The following is a 19,336-nucleotide window of genomic DNA, read 5'->3' on the forward strand; positions in this document are numbered from 1 at the left end:
CTTATTTACAAAGTAGAAGAGGTACAATCTCTATAAATATTTACTTTATATATAGAGTATACTTATATAATGTAAAACATGATACGCCATTGTGAATTACAAAGTTATTGATGTTTGAAGATGCACAAAACGGAAATAATGAAGACCCTGTACTAATAACGACTTCTTATAAGATGGTCTCTGGTTAACGTGTATGCCAAAAAAGAACTTTCTAACGTCACAATTGGTGACTGTAATTTTAACTACGACCATCAATTTGCCAAAATTTTTGAAAAAAAAAAAATAACTCAAAAATTGGGTTATTAAATCAATATTTTTTCTTTTTTCCATAAGCTTCTAATAAATAACGTAATATGAATAATGAATATGCACAGAAATAATATTATTTAGTAACTGTATAAGAATCATTTAATATTTTTATGTATATCAAATCAAATTGAAAATCAATCCAAATTACAATGATTTTTCATAATATATTTTAGATTATTTAAAACTGAACTTTTCAAAAACAATAAAATAAAAGTTTAAACTTTTATGAATCGTAAAAATATTTACAAATACTTTTTATTTGCATCAAACAGTTATTGAAATAAAACATTTTTTGTTTGGAATAGCTGTATGTATACATGTACATTATGTACATAATACAAAATATTTAAAACCAATACGCGAGTATGGTTTTTTTTTTAATTTTCCCTATAAATGTTTATTTAATTTCATTAATAACATATCGGTATATACAGTGAGGTTATAAAAAACTCCCTGATAACTTTTGAATAGAACCTCAAACAAAAAACATATTAAAAGTTCAAAAACATGTGCCAAATTGTTCATGACCATATGGGTATCAATTTAATTTAGCGATAACTTGCTGTAAAAACTAGGTATGTTATTATTTATTTAATTAGATAGTTATATAGGGTGTTTCAAAAGAGGGCGATTCTTGGGTATATTTAAAGAACAAAACTTATATTTGGAGATTCAAGGTGGTAAATTTTTCAAAAATATTATTCAGATATTCATCAGATGTATGAAAACAATTTTAGTTGAATTCCATTTGGAATAGACAATTGTTGAAAAATTATGATACAGTAAACACAGAAGTCGAAACAATAAAGACAAAATAATCGAAAAACTTCATTAATACGTGAATTCAATGGACTAAAAAGAAACTTCCTAGTATCAAAATTGGTGGCCTTACTTACAATTTAGTTAGACTATCAAGTTTTTGGAAAACAATTATTAAATCAAAAACTATTGGGTTTACATATAGGTCATGGCACAGCCATTTTATTTATAATTACATGTAGAATTTAATTATCCAAAAATATATAGAAAACTTCTAATGATAAGTTAGGTGAATCTCCCTGTATAATAGTTGTCAAGGGGGAACTCATCTCCGTATAGTACTTTGACTTATGCTATATGGAGTCACTGAATCATAATATACTCTAATTGGTGATTGGTCTTGTTGAATTTAGTCGACCATTTTACATGCGAATAATACAAAACTAGAGGCATTGATTAATTTAGCAAGTACGATGCACCTTGGGACTGGCTTTCGGCGAACGGAGTGCCTAGAGGAAGATTTATAGGTTACCCTGTTTCCGGCGTCTTAAGCCGATTCGACCAAGAAACTAAACTAGTTATAATTACTGGCATAAAGGACTATGTTGGTTGCATGAAAGGGAAACAATGGACCTGTTCGCTGTTTCTTAGTAATTTGTTAAATATGCCATTTACATATCAAAAGTTAATTTTATATATTGTCTGCGAAACATCAGTGTTAAAGTGCAAATAATTATATAATATTAATGTCGAACTGGGATTTTGTGTTGGATGTACTTTAATCATCAGACTTCCTTGCACATGCAAATTGAACAATGCAATTTCTTGGCATTCATTATTTTACCTGCATTCAGTAATTTCTTAAAGTTTACACAAATTGATATTAATCATTAAAAAACAAAGTGCTGGGCAAAGATTAATTATTTTTGATTTAACTGAAAGATCTCCATTTTCTTATTAACTTTAAAATCGATAGACCACTTGATGTACTGAATTTAAAATCATGTCGAATTAAATTCTGGTTAAATTGAAAAACATGCCAATATTGACTTGATAGATGAAATTGCTGTTGGTGTCAATAATGTTGTGTAAGGAAACCCTCCAGCGTAATCGATACTTGAAACAATCAAACACTATTTGATTGTCGTTATATCTATATATGTGCTAGCCATCCCTTTTATTGTTTGTTTCTAAAATCGTGAACTGTAGTAGTGAGTCATAAACACCTGACAACAAAATTACATCCAAAAGTTATTACAAATTGGGGTGGCCGTAAACGGCGATCTGGCGTTAAATTTTCGTGCAAGTTAAGGTGCACATTTCACTTTGTCGTATTAAATTTACAATTGTACGTGCCTCATTAACAGATAGGCGCGGTTCAGAAAATTAGTTCGGCCAGGATAATGTCATGTACAGGGAGTTAGGGTCACTGCGGTTTCGGTATTACAACGGGGACGCCAGACCGCGAAGTGGCCGTTTGCTTGCTTCAGATCGTTATGATCAAAGCACGACGCTTTTTCCACGTAGTTCATAAAATTTAGTTCGATATTGATTTTGGCTGTCAGAAAAGCAAATAAATGTTCAAACAATGGGGTCGCCCGGAATATTTTAAAAGGCGTACATAATTTAATAACTAGTTTTATACGTTTAATGGTTTTATTGAAATAATATTGTGTTGAAGTTGTGCGTCCCAGTGGCGTAATTAACGGAGGACGTTCACGTCGAAGGATTTAAGAACTATTGGCTTAGTTCGTAAGGAAGCACACAAATCGTTTTAATATTCAACCAGTAAACCAGATGGAAAACTTCCCTGGAGGAATTTGCGTTTTAAAAAAAGAAAACTTCCCCGGAGTTTCATACTTCATAGAGAAGTGCACATACATCTGGAGATTCATAGAAAAGTTTTATTAACAAAACGTTCCACTTTCAATTCTCGTTCGTCTGGCTGAAAGTTGTTCGGGCAAAAATTGCTGAACTATTTTATACATATTATTATCAACGAAGTGGTTTTTGATGGAATAAGTTTTTCGGGAGCTACGCAGCAAACGGTGCGAGACGGCGAACTGGATGTTTTCAGGAAAACATCACGAAAATTTAGTACCGGAGCTTCGGTCGGGAGATTAACTCCTTTAATGGTTACCAGAAAAGGAAATTATCCGTATTTTAATTTGTTAATGTTTGTGTAAATAACTCTTGAATTTTTGTATACATTATTGCTGAATTAATGAAGCAATAATAGCCTTAAGCAAGGCTTAATCTAATTCTAATGTTAACGGTCATTAAAGTTTTGTAAACAACAAAAAAATTGGTGGAATATAATCAATATTGAATATTGGCTTGCTCATTTGAAATTTATAATTGAAAATGATGTTTTCTATAAAATATTTTATGTAGAATACGAATGTGATTATTTTAGATGAATTATTTCTCCTTTTTTGAAATATCTCTAAAAAGTTATACTTTTAGAACGGGAGTATATGATAGATTTGCTTTTTTGAGACATTTTAGTTTGTTCAAGTGGCACGCGCATTCTGTTCTGCGCATATATATCTAAGTGTAACGCGCACCTAGTTTGCGCATCTACGCGCATATAAATATCGCGCATCACAAGCAGTGGCATATCTCTCGGGCAGTCCCGCTCCACAAGCCAGTGGTGGCGGGAGGCCGACGGATCAACTGCAAGCCCAATCCTCACCCAGGGAGGTTCTAGGACCTTCCTCAGATTGGGCTTGTTCTTCCGGGAACCAGTTGACAGGGGGCTGGCATCTTTGTCAGTCCCGTCTTCTGGTTCAACTTCACCCGTGTATGTATATACACGCCCTTTCCCTCATATGTGCTAGCACATATGGTCTCCAATTGGTTATGATCTCCGGATCGGTGCCCGGAGGGGGGTTTACACTTTCCCCTCTCTGTCCCCAGAAAAAAAAAAAAAAAAAAAAAAAAAAAAAAGCAGTGGCATATCTCTCGGGCAGTCCCGCTCCACAAGCCAGTGGTGGCGGGAGGCCGACGGATCAACTGCAAGCCCAATCCTCACCCAGGGAGGTTCTAGGACCTTCCTCAGATTGGGCTTGTTCTTCCGGGAACCAGTTGACAGGGGGCTGGCATCTTTGTCAGTCCCGTCTTCTGGTTCAACTTCACCCGTGTATGTATATACACGCCCTTTCCCCCATATGTGCTAGCACATGTGGTTTCCAATTGGTTATGATCTCCGGATCGGTGCCCGGAGGGGGGTTTACACTTTCCCCTCTCTGTCCCCAGAAAAAAAAAAAAAAAAAAAAAAAGCAGTGGCATATCTCTCGGGCAGTCCCGCTCCACAAGCCAGTGGTGGCGGGAGGCCGACGGATCAACTGCAAGCCCAATCCTCACCCAGGGAGGTTCTAGGACCTTCCTCAGATTGGGCTTGTTCTTCCGGGAACCAGTTGACAGGGGGCTGGCATCTTTGTCAGTCCCGTCTTCTGGTTCAACTTCACCCGTGTATGTATATACACGCCCTTTCCCCCATATGTGCTAGCACATATGGTTTCCAATTGGTTATGATCTCCGGATCGGTGCCCGGAGGGGGGTTTACACTTTCCCCTCTCTGTCCCCAGAAAAAAAAAAAAAAGAAAAAAAAAAAAAAAAAAAAAAGCAGTGGCATTTAATTTCATCTTCGCGGACGTGAACGTAAGTGTCAAGTCCAGGTCTTTTATTGGGGTCTAGGTCACTTTTGTTTACCACCGGGGGCACCAGGTCTGGTTTACCCGGTCGGAGAGGATGTCCAACCCCTCGTGGGTCAGACTTCCCCCGGAGGTCCTACTCCACCAGGTCCTGGTGACCTCCTTGAAGATGGTGTCTACCCCTTGGAGATGGTGTCCACCTCTTTTGAGGTAGGCCATAAACGTATTCCCCAGGTCCTGGGGGACCCGTTGAAGAGGGTCCACGTCGGAGACGATGCCCACCAAGTGTCACCCAAAACGTAATTATGAAAAATTATTGGAACTAAATTAAAAAAACACTTCTATATCAGAAAGTTTGCAGTATTATTAAATGATAAAGTTCGATTCTTGTGATTGCCATTAAAATGCGTCGCTAGACCACTTTTTGTCATCGGCAGCGTGGCCGAGCGGTCTAAGGCGCTGGTTTTAGGCACCAGTCCGAAAGGGCGTGGGTTCGAATCCCACCGCTGTCACTACTTTTTTAAATAATAGTCATTAATCCAATAACAAAATTTAATGTAATGTAATTTATTTATCGTGTGGCCAAACTTTTTTGCATCAAAAGTTGAAACATCTGATAAAACACATGTTGGCCGGACAACACCGCCAAATTAATTTCGAAAACCGAACTCCCGTTGGACATATTTCATTCGGACGGGTTAATTCGTATAAATCGGGAGAGGCAGTCTGATTAAATTAAACAAATTCGTGCAGTTATTTATTGCGGTCCCGTTTTGAAAAATAGTTTACGTGTCGCGATAAATATTATGATTGTTTCCTCATTGTCCGACATGCAAAATTTAAATATGTAAACGGTCTGAACGTTCCGAATATGCAGCTACAATTACTCAGTTGTGAAATTAAATGTCAAATTGTTTCGGTTTAAACACACGAATTCATTTCCGTTTAAATGAGTCCGTACAATTTTTCTGCTTTATTTTATTTTTTGTTCATTCTGTCTAGGTGTGTTTAATTAGACGCTGTTTCGTTGGTTAAAATTACCAACGGTATTTATTTTATAAGGCTTAACTAATGTTGTCTTTAAAAATTTAATGTATTAGAGGGAAATGTCGACATATTCAATAGCCGTTGTGGTTACTGGTTAATTGAATATTCAAAATGCGATAATTAGCAATGATGTGCAAAATACTTGAACATAATTAAAAGCCACAAGCCACCAATACTCTCGATGTTGCAAAACTGTCGGATTTACTCTAAATCATTGCACATTGTAATTTGAAAAGTTGTTACTGACAATAACAGGAATTTCAAGCGGTAGAGATATGCAACGAGGTACTGTTTGGTGGTTGACTATGAATAAACTATTATCAAACTCTGTCGCTGGTTGTGTTATTAGAATTTGTACATCGGAAATTTATTGGCTGGAATAGAAACGAGGACTACATACGTCGACTACATGTATTCGAATTTTTAATTGGAACTCCAAATAAAAATTATGGAGCTTCTGAAAATTTACGAATTTCAAATAAACATAGACAAACTACTCTAATTAGAAAACTTTTTTATAATTATTATCATTTAATAAAAAATGAATGTGTTTCATAAAGTTATTAATTATTAATTTGTTTGCCTAACAGAATATACATACATAAAACTAGTAGCTAATAAATAAAAAGAAAAGCAGTAATTACCCTAATAAATATTCAGGGGATAATTATCAATATCTCGGAAATAACAGATTTTTAAACATTGTAGAATGAGTTTAATTTGACCTGTTATCTTCCATGCTTGATTTAAAGCTTGACATTTTATCCTTTGAACGATCACAAGAATTTCATCTTCTCCATCCATCAGAATACTGATGAAAACCGGTTTTAAGTAATAATAATATCATTTTCTTAATATCTATTCAAACAGTTTTCAAGTGAATTTCCAACTTTCGTATCTTCGCCTATAGGATTTTATGAAAAAGCAACATAACTATAACGTCACATAACTGATGAACTTTATTAAAGAAGACAATATTTATATTTCTAGCAATTCTTCAAGTTTCAAATATCTAGAAGTGTTCTCTTCCAACGTCCATTTGCAGAAATCAAAGGATCATCCTCTTCCTCCCTTCCAAAAACTTGATCAAATCAACCATTTTTAGCAAAATCACCTTTCGTTTGAATATGTTGTCTATTAGTCTTTGGGTCTCCTCAGAAGTAATACGTCTCCTATGGGGTCATTATTCTCTTCAGCCCATTGAATAGTTCATGAGACATCAACCTGAACCTTCTACTTTTCTAAGATTGCTCTTTAATGCTTCTTAAATTGGTTGTTCCCCAGTTAAACCAATATCTTTTTTCCCCAGCTCATGTGTCTTCGCCTATCCTCTGGATCAATACCTCTTAAGATTTGGTGAATTTTTTAATCTTTTTCATAAAGACTATTTTTTTTGGAATTTTGGGAGAGAAATAACTCAGTTTTTTAATTTTGTAATTTCAGGCTACATTTAGTTTTTACCTAATTTTTTTCAAGATTGTTTAACATAATGGCTCCAAGCAAAGCACAATATTAAAGTGAATATGTAATATCTGTTTGTTCAATATTGTTTTTGGTATGAATTATGTTCACGCCCAAAAACCAGAGGCAAAATTCACGAAATGTCCGAATAATACATTGTCGTTTATTTGTGCGAAGTCAAATAATGGAAAACTAATTAAATTAAGCAACCCAATGTTGCTGTATCTGTATTTACTCAATTAATATTCTTATTTTGATAACATCAACAAAGTTGAACTTTCGAAGCCATCTAATTGAGTATAAATTTGTGGGGTGCACAAGACTGTGTACAATGTCTCGTATTACCTATGACAACCCTATGTATTTATTTGCCTTATTGCGATATACCTTTTTTAATCTTCTTAATTGTACCATTTTAATTAAACAGATTTTTATCTGTGCTGTAATTACATTGTAATTAGGGAAGTAATTCAGTTAATGCAAAAGAAATTTGGTAATTTTTTATGTTGTATGTTGCAGATTATACCCTCATACACACTGATCCCCCGTATTTCATGTATTCATGTTCTTTTAGTTCAATATCCATGAAAATGGTCACGTGTGATCAATATTGTTGTACCTAAATTTGATAAATCCCTTAATATGCCGGACGCCACAGCTTCCTTTATCTATTTATAAAAAGGTAAAATTGGAAAATAAATTTGTTAATTTCATTTAAATATTCATTATCTTATTTCACCAAACTTTTGGAGTATGGGGAAGGATATTGTTATAGAACTACTTTTCTAATTTATTTTGAACTGGACATGTCATTATTTGATTAATATAATCAATATTTTCATTTTTTCTAACAAAATAAATTTTATGAACATTCCCTGTAAGTCCGTCATAATTTTACTTAGTGAATAATCTAGATAAATTGGTACTCCTACAAATTCCACGAGAATGTATTGTTTATTCCTCAACCTTTATAATCTCAAAGGTTTATGCTGTGATTAAAATGGTCTCCTCAAATGTTGTCAAGGTATAGTAGTTGTTGAACCTGGCAATTAATCCCGTCTTGATTTTTAACAAAACATCAACATGGAGTCGTTTATTAATCTCAACTTAAACAAGTTTGAGCACGCAAATGTGGTAAACATGAAAAAGCATTAAACCGTCTTGGCACACATTTAACCGTCTGGGGATTTACTATTTTTAGCATTCGGTTAACCGATTGCAGTCCTATTTCAATTACCGAATTGCAATCGTTCATAAGCACTACTATCTCCCTCGCCAGCCTCCCGTACATTGATTTCGGTTTTTATCCCTCTTTTAAGTCCAATAACCATAAAAACCGTCACGTCGAATCAATATTGCTTTAAATTTTCATAATCACCTCCGAGCGCATGCTGCGTCCAATAAATTCGACGGCTTATGCCCCAAATGACTTATTAGCCATGACCGTGAATTGGAAATTGGTAAAAAAATCGGCGAGTCCCGTCCACTGATAATGTCTGTATGGATGGATATGGACAGATAGAATACAAGGACCATGTTATTGACGATCCCCCAACCACTCATCAACCGGGATATTCCAGATTAGTTTTTTTATGTGTCCCTATTTATTGTGTGTATATCACAAACTGAATAGAATTTATGTTGAGATGAACTAGAATTTAGGTAGTCAAGTATATTTGATGTGAATCTTTGGCATTTTTGGACCTAACTTTGGCTAAAATAAACTGACCAATCTGAATAGTTCAAAAAGCCCATTTTGTCCTAGGGTTATTATTACACGTGTAAGAATATATTTTGATAATAGAGTGATAGATACACAGATCGATAAGTCTAGTTTCAAATTAGAATGGAATGGCCCTATTAGAAGCCCGACATTGAGGGGGATGGTTCGAACCCCACTGTATATGCGTACACTCCCCTCCGATGCCACGCGACCGTCCGTGTACAGCTTCACATAAATTTCATTATATTTTAGTTTATTTAGCTTCGTCGCCGAAATAAAACACCGGATTCCGACGTAAACTATTACACATTCCATTTCGTCATGTGAGAAATTGTCGGCATATTCCGGTCTGAAAGGTGTAAATCAAGTTTATAGATCTTCGCACATTTTGCCGTTTATGACACTTCAATAAAAAATTGATTGTATATAAATAATTTTTATTTTCACATACAATAATTTATAAATACTTATTACTAAACTATATTTATGGCACACCGAACATACAAGTCCATTATTTACAATCATCGCATTTAATTATTGCCGCGATCGGTTCAAATTTCGATCCGACAAAATGCCGAATAAATGCACATTTTAATTAATAATTTAGAGATTAATATTTTTAATCTTCGTCCGCCAAAATGTATGCGTGAAACCAGTTCCATGTTTTGCTATCACTATTGTATTCATCAATTTTAATTTTAAAGCACGTCCAAATAAATATTTTATATTAAAAAGTTAATGGTTTTGGCTGATAAATATAACAGTTATGCTGTCAGGAATTAAATTCCACACGATGGTTTATTTATTACATATGTATTATTTATAGGTTGGCTAATGAAACCGAATAGTAATTACACATACAAACATTCGTATGTGTATAAATTAAAACGTGATTAATTACAAAAAGTGACTTATTGTGTATTTACATTTTTTTATTATTTTATTATTTAACAATTTTTTTTTAATTTGAATTGTTTCAATCTTCTTAACAGTAGTTTTTTGTTACATATTTTTGTTTTGGAGACAATCCCTGATTTTATTTTAATTTTTTAATTGACTATTAATTTTATAATAATATAAAATGGAAATTAAACATATTGAAAAAGTATTTATTGTATTATGTCTAGATAAGAGAATTTTAAGCAAATATTTTGTTAACAAAGTAAATAATAAGTAACTTATTTATATATTTATTGAATTATGTCTATAAAATATAGTCTTCTTAACCAATTATTTTGTTAACGAACTAACTAAGATAATTTATTGATATTATATGTATTTTATTTAATATATTTTTTTTTTAATTTAAATTATATTATCTATTTTAGCAGTACCTTTTATTCATTTTTATTTTGAAAAAATACTTTCTTGTTATATAATTTAAATTTTTAATTGACTAATAATTTTTATGATTATTGATTTTGCAAATAAAACCTATAAAAAAGTAATTATTTTATTATATCTAGAAAACAAAGTCTTCTTGACCAAATAATTTATTGGTAATATATAGTTTATTATTTTATAATTGTTTATTAAATTTTAATAATTTATCTATTTATTTATAGTCTTATTAATAAATTATTTTGTTAACGAAGTAAATAAGATAATTTATTATTTTATAATTAATCATTTAATAAATTTTAATTTTTTATTTAAATTGTATTATCTTTTTCAGCAGTATTTTTTATTCATTTTTATTTTGAAGTCAAATAAAAAATACTTCCCTGTTATATAATTTAAATTTTTAAATGAATAAATTTTATAAATTAATTTGATTCTATATGTTTTTATTTAATTAACAAATTGTATTAATTTGATCATCTATGTCAGCTTTGATATTTTTATACATTTTTATTTCAAATAAAAAAATATTTCTTTGCTTTTTAATTTATTATGTTAATTGACTATTAATTTGTATTATAATTGATATTTCAAATTAAATATATTAAAAAGTATTTATTGAATTATGTCTAAATCAAAGAATCTTAAGCAACTATTTTGTTGACGAAGTAAATAATAGATAATTTATTATTTTACAGTTAATTATTTAATAATCTTTAGTGGCTAATTTGACATTATATGTATTTTATTAATAGATTTTTTAATTTAAATTGTATTATCTATTTTAGTAGTATTTTTTAATAATTTTTATTATGAAGTCAAATTTTTAATTGACTAATAATTTTTATAATTATTGATATTTTAAATTAAACATATTAAATAAGTAAATATTGTATTATGCCTGAAAAACAGAGTCTTCTTGACCAAATAATTTGTTGGCGAAATAAAGAAAGTTTATTATTTTACAATTGCTTAATAATTAATTTGGTACTATATGTATTTTATTTAACAGATTTTTTAATTTGAATTGTATCATTTCAGCTTTTGCATTTTTTATACATTTTTATATACTTTAATAAATATTAAAAACGGATTATTGCATTATGTCAAAAAATTAGTTTTTTTAATAGTTTTTAATTTTACAATTAATTGTTTAATAATTTTTAAAAATTGATTTTATATTATACATATGTATATGTAATTATATGTATAATTTAACAGATTTTCCAATTTGAATTATAATATCCATTTTAGCAGTCTTATTTTTTATATAGATCATTTTTGAAAACAATTAAAAATTACTTCCATGCTCTTTTAATTTAATTTTATAAATGATTATTAATTTTTATAATAATAGATATTATAAATGAAACATATTAAAAAAGTATTTATTGCATTATGAAAGATGCAAAGAATTATAAGAATTATAATAATGTCTGTCCAAAAAACTTTTTTTTTCATCACAATCTACATTGTTTAAACATTTATAATAATTAGATTTTATAAATCAACACAAATATTTTTAAGTGTTATATATGTATATATATATATATATATATATATATATATATATATATATATATATATATATATAGCAAAAAACACCCGCTTAGTATTTTAATATAGTCAAATGGGCACTTATTTTTTTAGTAAAAATATTTTTCAACGTTAATGAGAATTCGTTTGTGTTTGAACTCCAACATTCACTTTGATGGATATCAAAAACAATTCCTAAAATTGGACGCTTGGAAATGCTCCAATGCATTTGACATTTGACTATTTTCTCTTTGCATTACACACGAATTTCTCTAATTAAATTATAATGTACCTTGTCCACTTATTAAAATGTACTGTCCCGAAACTGAACATGAGAAATACACAAAGAGGAAAATTGAAGCCCCACGTCAAACATTTTAATATCACTACAAACTATGTGCATCTACTCCCAATTAGAGAATTTTCGAGATGTCGAAAATACGCAGACATTAACGGGACGTTTTTGCACTTACTCGTGCGCATAGTGAGCCAACAATCTCGTCGAAAATGTGCAAATATTCCTAGAAGTTAGTCGTCCTGCTCCCCGGGGAACCGCGTTCCCTGGTGACACTGCCGTGATTTTGTACGAAACTTGATACACGACACCAGAATGATTCACTCCGACATCCGCTGTCACTGTTCCATGTTCGTCATTTTCCTCAACCAACAAACAAGAAAAAGAACAGCCTCGTGTCAGAAATTATTGAAAAGCTCAATAAAAAAGAAATTGCATTCCGGTATTAAAAACACTTCGTGCATCCGGAGTCATATTCATTATTCCGTCGTACTGCGTGCACGTTGCTGACCCTTAAAACTAAACTAATTACAGTTTTCAACTTAAAAGTTTCCATTTGCTTCGGGCATGTATCTTGCAAGAAACCCAGCGGAAAACTCATCCTGGCACAACAAATGGCCGTCGACGTAATTTAGTTTCGGGACGCAGTTAACCAGCGAGATTTAAAATCACATGGCTTTTTTTGTCGCGGGGCGCAACATGAAGAGTTGGAGCAAAGCTGGAACGGGACTATCTGGAAATTTATCCGGTAACTTCGGATTTTGTACAAACTTTCTGATGAACCAGTTCTCAATGGTCACAAAGTCACAGAAGTAACTTTTTTATTTATTTATTTTTATTATTATTGAATAACAGCAGGGAAAATTGATATCAGCTTCATTAGGAGTTAATGGGCAACAAATTGATTATTCATCTTTGTGCTCCAATGACTTCGTTGTTGTCTTCAATTCGTTGCTAGTAAATTGGAAAACAACAAAGGAGGGCACACGTTTCATTCAAATAGTCATTATATTTGTGAACTGAGGCGAGAAACTAAAGGGCCAACTCAAATCGCTAATTAAATTGATACTTCCATTTCGAGTCCAAATAATATAACTAGCAGATAATTGACTTGTTTTGCATCGAAAAATTCATTTGTTTCAGGCAAATAATAATCCAGCATTAAATAAAACGTGATTCATCCAACAATAAAATGGAGCTGTTTTGACAGAATAGTTAAACTTGCACATTAATAAATGCAGGCACGATCTAAATAGAAATTTATCACGTAATGTAGATAAATTCCATTTTGGCCAGGTGTGTGTCGGCCATAATGTTATCTTTTAGCCTGGATAGAGGTTTGTAATTACGGTCCCAACAACATGCTATCCCCTAATCAAATTTTAATTCGGCATAGTGGAAGAATAATTTCGTTTTATCTGGGTTTAGCATCAATTATTTGCTTGGTTTGTGTGATTAGGATGGCGGCCGTGCTTTTATGGGCTTTGTCATTTTTATTGGTTTTGCCAGTTTTTATCGTGCACCTGATGTAAAATGCTTAACTGGAATTCGTGGTTTTGGCTTTTATGTTGCGTTCAAGTATATTAAGTTGCAAAATGTTTTTTTATAGCGTCTATCGAGTGATGTGAGGCATGCATGTGAATATTTTTAGAGAGAACTTTTATATAAATGTAATTTTTAATTAAAAACTTAAAAACTGAACATGCAATAAATGGATTAATCAAGGGTTGTTCGAATAATGGTTCTAGTAGAAATTATTTGTAGAAAATAGTTGAAAGCCATGGAATTTTATATGGTACATAAATGGTAAATATGTTATAAGATCATAATATTGGAGAAAATCCATAAGAAGGAAGTCCAAAAATCACCATGGAAATACAAGATATGGTTTTGGAAGAAATAGAATCTTTAGGCATCTCACTAGGTATAGTTGACAAATTTTTGGATTTCAAAAAGATCTGAATATTCAGTACAACTTTGTCAATGATGTTTGATCAATCATCATAATTCTAAATCAAAACTGGAGACTAAAAAAAATGTCAAGAAGGTGTTAATCTCAGATTACTATTCTAACCATTTGGATTTATTGGATTCAAAAATTCATCAAAAGTTTTCAAAAATAGTTTTCCTTCAAGATGACGAACCTGGCCACACAGGTCAAAAGAACCTAAGAACCAATTATTGCCTGTTCCTAAATTTAGCTTCTCTGCCAATAGTCAGCAATTTTCATTTTTGTCAAACGAAGACATAATAGCTGCTGTAGAGGAATCCATAAATTGGATAATAGTTGAAACAAGTGCATTGAAGTTAAGAGAGAATATTTTGAAAAATAAATTCATTTCTGTAAACTTATTGATAAAAAACTATGGCTACAATAGCCAAACTCAAGAACCAATTATTGCCAACCCTTAGATTTAGGTCTTCATCCTTTAAAAAATCTTCATTTTGCGTCAAATAAAGAGGTTAATAGCTGCTGTAGATATTATTGTCTATCCCCAATTTTACATCTCTGCTGCTCTTTCCATTTCTTGAAAAATCTTCATTTTGATCAAACGAAGATGTAATAACTGCTAAAGGAGATTCCATAAATTGGAGGATAATTGAAACAAGTGCATTGAAGTTACAGGAGAATATGTTATACTGAAAAATAAATTTATTTCTGTAAACTAATTGATAAAACTATTGTTACAATAGCCAAACTCGAGTACCAATTATTGGCAATCCTCAGCTTTAGATACTCTGACTGTTGGTTCTTCTCATTCCACAAAAATGTTCATTATCGTCAAACAAAGAGGTAATAGCTGGTGTAGATATTATTGCCTATAACCAATTTTGGTTCTCTGATTGCAAGTTCTTCTGATACCTTAAAAAATGTTCAATTTCAACAAACGAAGATGTATTAGCTGTTGAAGAGGAATCCATAAATTGAAGGATATTTGTAATTAGTGTATTGAAGTTAAGGGAGAATATGCTGAAAAATAAATTCATTTTTGTAAACTTATTGATAAAAAAACTATTGCTACAATACCCTAACTCAAGTACCAATTATTAGCAATACTCAGATTTTGCTCTTCTGGCTGTTGTCTCTCAAAAATCTTCATTTTCGTCAAACAAAGAGGTAATAGCTAGTGTAATTTTGCTTCTCTGATTGCTAGTTCTTCTCATTCCTTAAAAAATCTTCATTTTCATCAAACGAAGACGTAAGAGCTGCTGAAAAAGAGTCCATAAATTGGAGGATAGTTGAAACAAGTGTATTGAAGTTAAGGGAGAATATTCTGAAAAGTAAATTTATTTCTGTAACCTAATTGAAAAAAATAATTGCTACAATAGCCATACTCAAGTACCAATTACTGGTAATCTTTAGATTTAGGTCCTCTGACTGTTGGTTCTTCTTATTCTTCAAAAATCTTCATTTTCGTCAAAGAGGTAATAGCTGCTGTTTATTATTGACGATGCCTAAGTTTGCTTCTCTGATTGTTGGCTCTCCTCATTTCTTAAAATATCTTAATTTATGTCAATTGATTTTATCAAACTAAATTGGAAATAAATTCATTTATACAACCATAAAATCGTTCATTGATTTTTCTTATTTAAACTTACTGAATTTAAATATTCACAAATAAATGGTTAAATGATTAATAACTTTAATTTTATTCAACTGAGAGAACTTGTAAAGTTTAGCATATATTTTCCAAGCTGAAAAAAAGCAGAACATTTTTAGTGTCACCATCACATTTGTATTATGTACAATAGTATAGAAAGTTCTGAAGTGATTACAAAAAATCACAGATGAAACAATTGTTCTCATTAAAAGGCAGCTTACAACGGTTCGAAAGAACAAACCATTCATAATTCATAAACTTTATTAATTACTTTGTTTTATCTTCCATTGTTGGTCTTTGTTTTGGTTGCGATGATCCCTGATTCCTGGAAACAATTGGAATTAAACAAAAGAAAATTAATATTTCAACTGTTTGCTTTAAATAATTATTAACATGAAGCAACCAACGGATAATTCGAAATCTGTATTTAAAGCTTTAATTTGAGATTCGAATTTGTTATTTACTATTTTCAATTCACGAGTATTGTTAAGGGCGCATTGAATCGATGATATGTGGGTATGTATTCAATTGCAAGTCGTCTCTATCCATCAATTTCAACACTTGATATGCTTTCTTTGAAATTCTATGGCTACATTTTAAGAAAAATAAACTATCATCCCCGCAAAACCCGCTCCATTATTTGTATTACTTTTATCAACTATTGAGGCTCCCAGGATTTGCGGGTTGCTATATTTCATTTTTATGTCAAACATTTAAGAGCACCGCTTTGATAGATTGCCTTTAAATATTCCCATTGTGGTGTAAAATTACAGAAGTATACAAAAGATTTTAGTCATTTACTGAAAGTTGTGCAAGTTTGTCGGTCTATTTCCAACAATAAAACCTTTAAGACAATAATTTATTTGTATTTTCAGTGGATTTGAATTGCTGACGCAGCTTATTCAAATTTGCATCGATAAATACGGAACGTTGCGCGTATTAATTTACGGCCTCAATTAATTCAAAATGTGAATTATTAATTCGTCCATTCATTAAAAAATAATCCTGGCGATAAGCACCATTCATCTCCGTCCTCTATCGGGCCTCATCTCCGCAGCTCGTGAACTTTTCCGACGAACTTCTGTAAAATTAAAACTATGAAGTAATAAAGATTTTAGAAGCTTATAAATGCACAATTTGTTGAGATTATCAAATTAAAATTGGTGCTTGAGTTACTCGTTTAACTTTTTAATCTAATTAATTGGCTCGCTTAATGGATTACATTTTTATATTTAGGCGATAAATTAGGAAAAAGCGGTCGAGGGGGAAACAATCTTTTAGGGAATGAAACGTATAAGAATTTAATGAGCTTGTCTTTTTCTGTTTTTTTTGTTTATTTTCGCATAATTTTATTAGTAGCATAAATTTAATAGGGTCGCCCTTTTGAGCCTCTCAGTTTTATTCGATGTTTATTACGTATTTTAACTAAGTATATATAATATATAGTTCATGATGCATATACTAGGAGTAGGAAAAGAAACACAAATATTAAAAACAGATTTATATATTATAAAATTAAATATATATTGTAAATATTGAATTTCTCCATTTCAGCATATTACCATATTAAAAATCTTTTTCAAATCTCTTTCTTTTTAAATCCAGGGTCCAAAATACTCAACAGTTGATCAAGAACTTCCATTTCCTGGGCCATAATTGACTGGTACATTATTAGTAGGCTTATCAACTTTTAGTTCATAGAGTCTCATTTTTTTTGTTTATTTTCGCATAATTTTATTAGTAGCACAAATTTAACAACGTTGCCCTCTTGAGCCGTTCAGTTTTGTTCAATAGTTATTACCCATGCTAAGTAAGTATAATATATTTGTATATAATATATATAGTAGGAGTCGGAAAAAACACAAACATTAAAAACAGATTTATATATTATAAATTATTATAAAATTAAATATATTAAATTTACATAATACACATTTAGTACACAATATTGAATTTGTCCATTTAAAATATATCAGAATTACATACCAATTAATCATTTTACTGTGAATTTAGTACTCAATATTGAATTTGTCCATTTTAGCATATTAACAATCTTCGTCACATCTCTTTCTCTTTAAATTCTTCTTAGGTGGATCCAAAATACTCAACAGCTGATCAAGAACCTCCATTTCAGGGTCATAATTGACTGGTACGTTATTAATAGGCTTTTCAACTTTTGGTTCATTAGAAGGCTGTGGTTGTGGTTGAGTTGCCTCAGATGTTGGGCTGAAACCAAACAGGTCCTCCATATCTTTTAGTCCTTGTTCACCGAAGATTGCTTCCAGATAATTTTTCGGTTCTTCATAATCTGAGATACCCCCTGGGTCCAAGGGGGGGATCGAATACGAATAGTCCGAATGAAGCTTGAGTTTGTTCAGAAACAATCTCAAAATTGTTACACGTCGTAGTTTATCTTGTGCTATATATCTTTGTAATTTTCTTTGACAAATCAGATACATGTTTGACCAGTTGTATGCCATCGTGACCGGTTAACAAAGTTTAAAATTTGGGGGCAAGTATTTATACAAATACGGATTTGATTAATTCTTTACCTCCATGGATTTGTATCACACTATTATTATTACCTGAATTAAAGCACGTATGCTCTTTGTTTATTTCATTTTTAGTGTCCTTAGGTCACCATACACCAAGTCATCAATAAATATACAGATTAAACCATCCAAATAACAATTTAATAAATATCACACACGGCACAAACTTAATCTTGGACGTACACAATAAATTAATAACACGTAATTTTGTTGGTTATGTTGTTTTCTAAATGTTCATTCCTCCAAAGTTTCTATATTGTTGGACACATAAAATAATATTGTTCATAATTAAAATTTATATTTTGAATTTTTTCAGTGAATCGTAATTTAAAATGCCTTTAATTAGAGTTCATTACTAAAATTTATATGTTTACTTTATTTCAAAATGTCAGTTGCTTATACCCTGCGTTATAAACGTATATTAACTTATGTCAATTTAGTTCTTTATGTTGGTGTGAGATTTTGACTTCTACAAATGATGATTAATATGAAATTAAAACAAAAAATATAGTGAATAATTTATTTATTTTGTAAAATCTTAAACTACTTAATTTTCATCAGCAACTTGATTGGAATTTTCGACGTTCTCTAACAGTTCACCTACTTCTTCCTTTTCTGCCTCAGATTCCTTAGTTGTTTCTACTTCAACTTCCAACAGTCCCACGTTAAATTCTTCTTCGAAGTCCTCATGGTTGTCTTCTGGTTTGGCTTCCTCCAAGTCATCTTTTGTCTCAGATTCCTCGGTTGTTCCCATTTCCGGACCTGACATTTCATGACTAGAGTGTGCCTCATGCATGCTGGTAAGATTTTTCATGAAATTTTTAATTAACGCCACCTTCCTCATGTTTTCTCCATTCTTAAGTCTGTCCAGTTTCTCTTTGCTGATCTGTAATAGGTTTTCCACATTAATATCCATCTTTGGTTTTTTACAAATAATATTATAGTTAATGAACCGGCTGGTTAAATTACTTTACGTCTTATATCAGTGACATAAATGTCTAATTAAATTAACTAACCCTAGATGTAACATAAAAATATAAGTTATACCAAATTCA

The 19,336-nt window shown here is 31.3% G+C and overlaps 2 protein-coding genes and 1 non-coding gene across 3 annotated transcripts in view; 2 read left to right on the plus strand and 1 right to left on the minus strand.

Moving 5' to 3' along the window:
• The window catches only part of LOC109600372 (RNA polymerase-associated protein CTR9 homolog), a 357,258-nt gene that overhangs the window by 19,283 nt on the left and 318,639 nt on the right, over nucleotides 1-19,336 (minus strand). The window lies entirely within an intron of this gene.
• LOC109604187 (uncharacterized) overlaps nucleotides 1-19,336 on the plus strand; it is a 132,190-nt gene that overhangs the window by 9,213 nt on the left and 103,641 nt on the right. The gene's annotated exons all lie outside the window — the stretch shown is intronic.
• On the plus strand, nucleotides 5,157-5,236 carry Trnal-uag (transfer RNA leucine (anticodon UAG)). Its single transcript has one exon. It is a non-coding gene; the product is annotated as a tRNA-Leu (tRNA).

This window comes from Aethina tumida, chromosome 3, assembly GCF_024364675.1.
Source record: "Aethina tumida isolate Nest 87 chromosome 3, icAetTumi1.1, whole genome shotgun sequence".
Classification (NCBI taxonomy): domain Eukaryota; kingdom Metazoa; phylum Arthropoda; class Insecta; order Coleoptera; family Nitidulidae; genus Aethina; species Aethina tumida.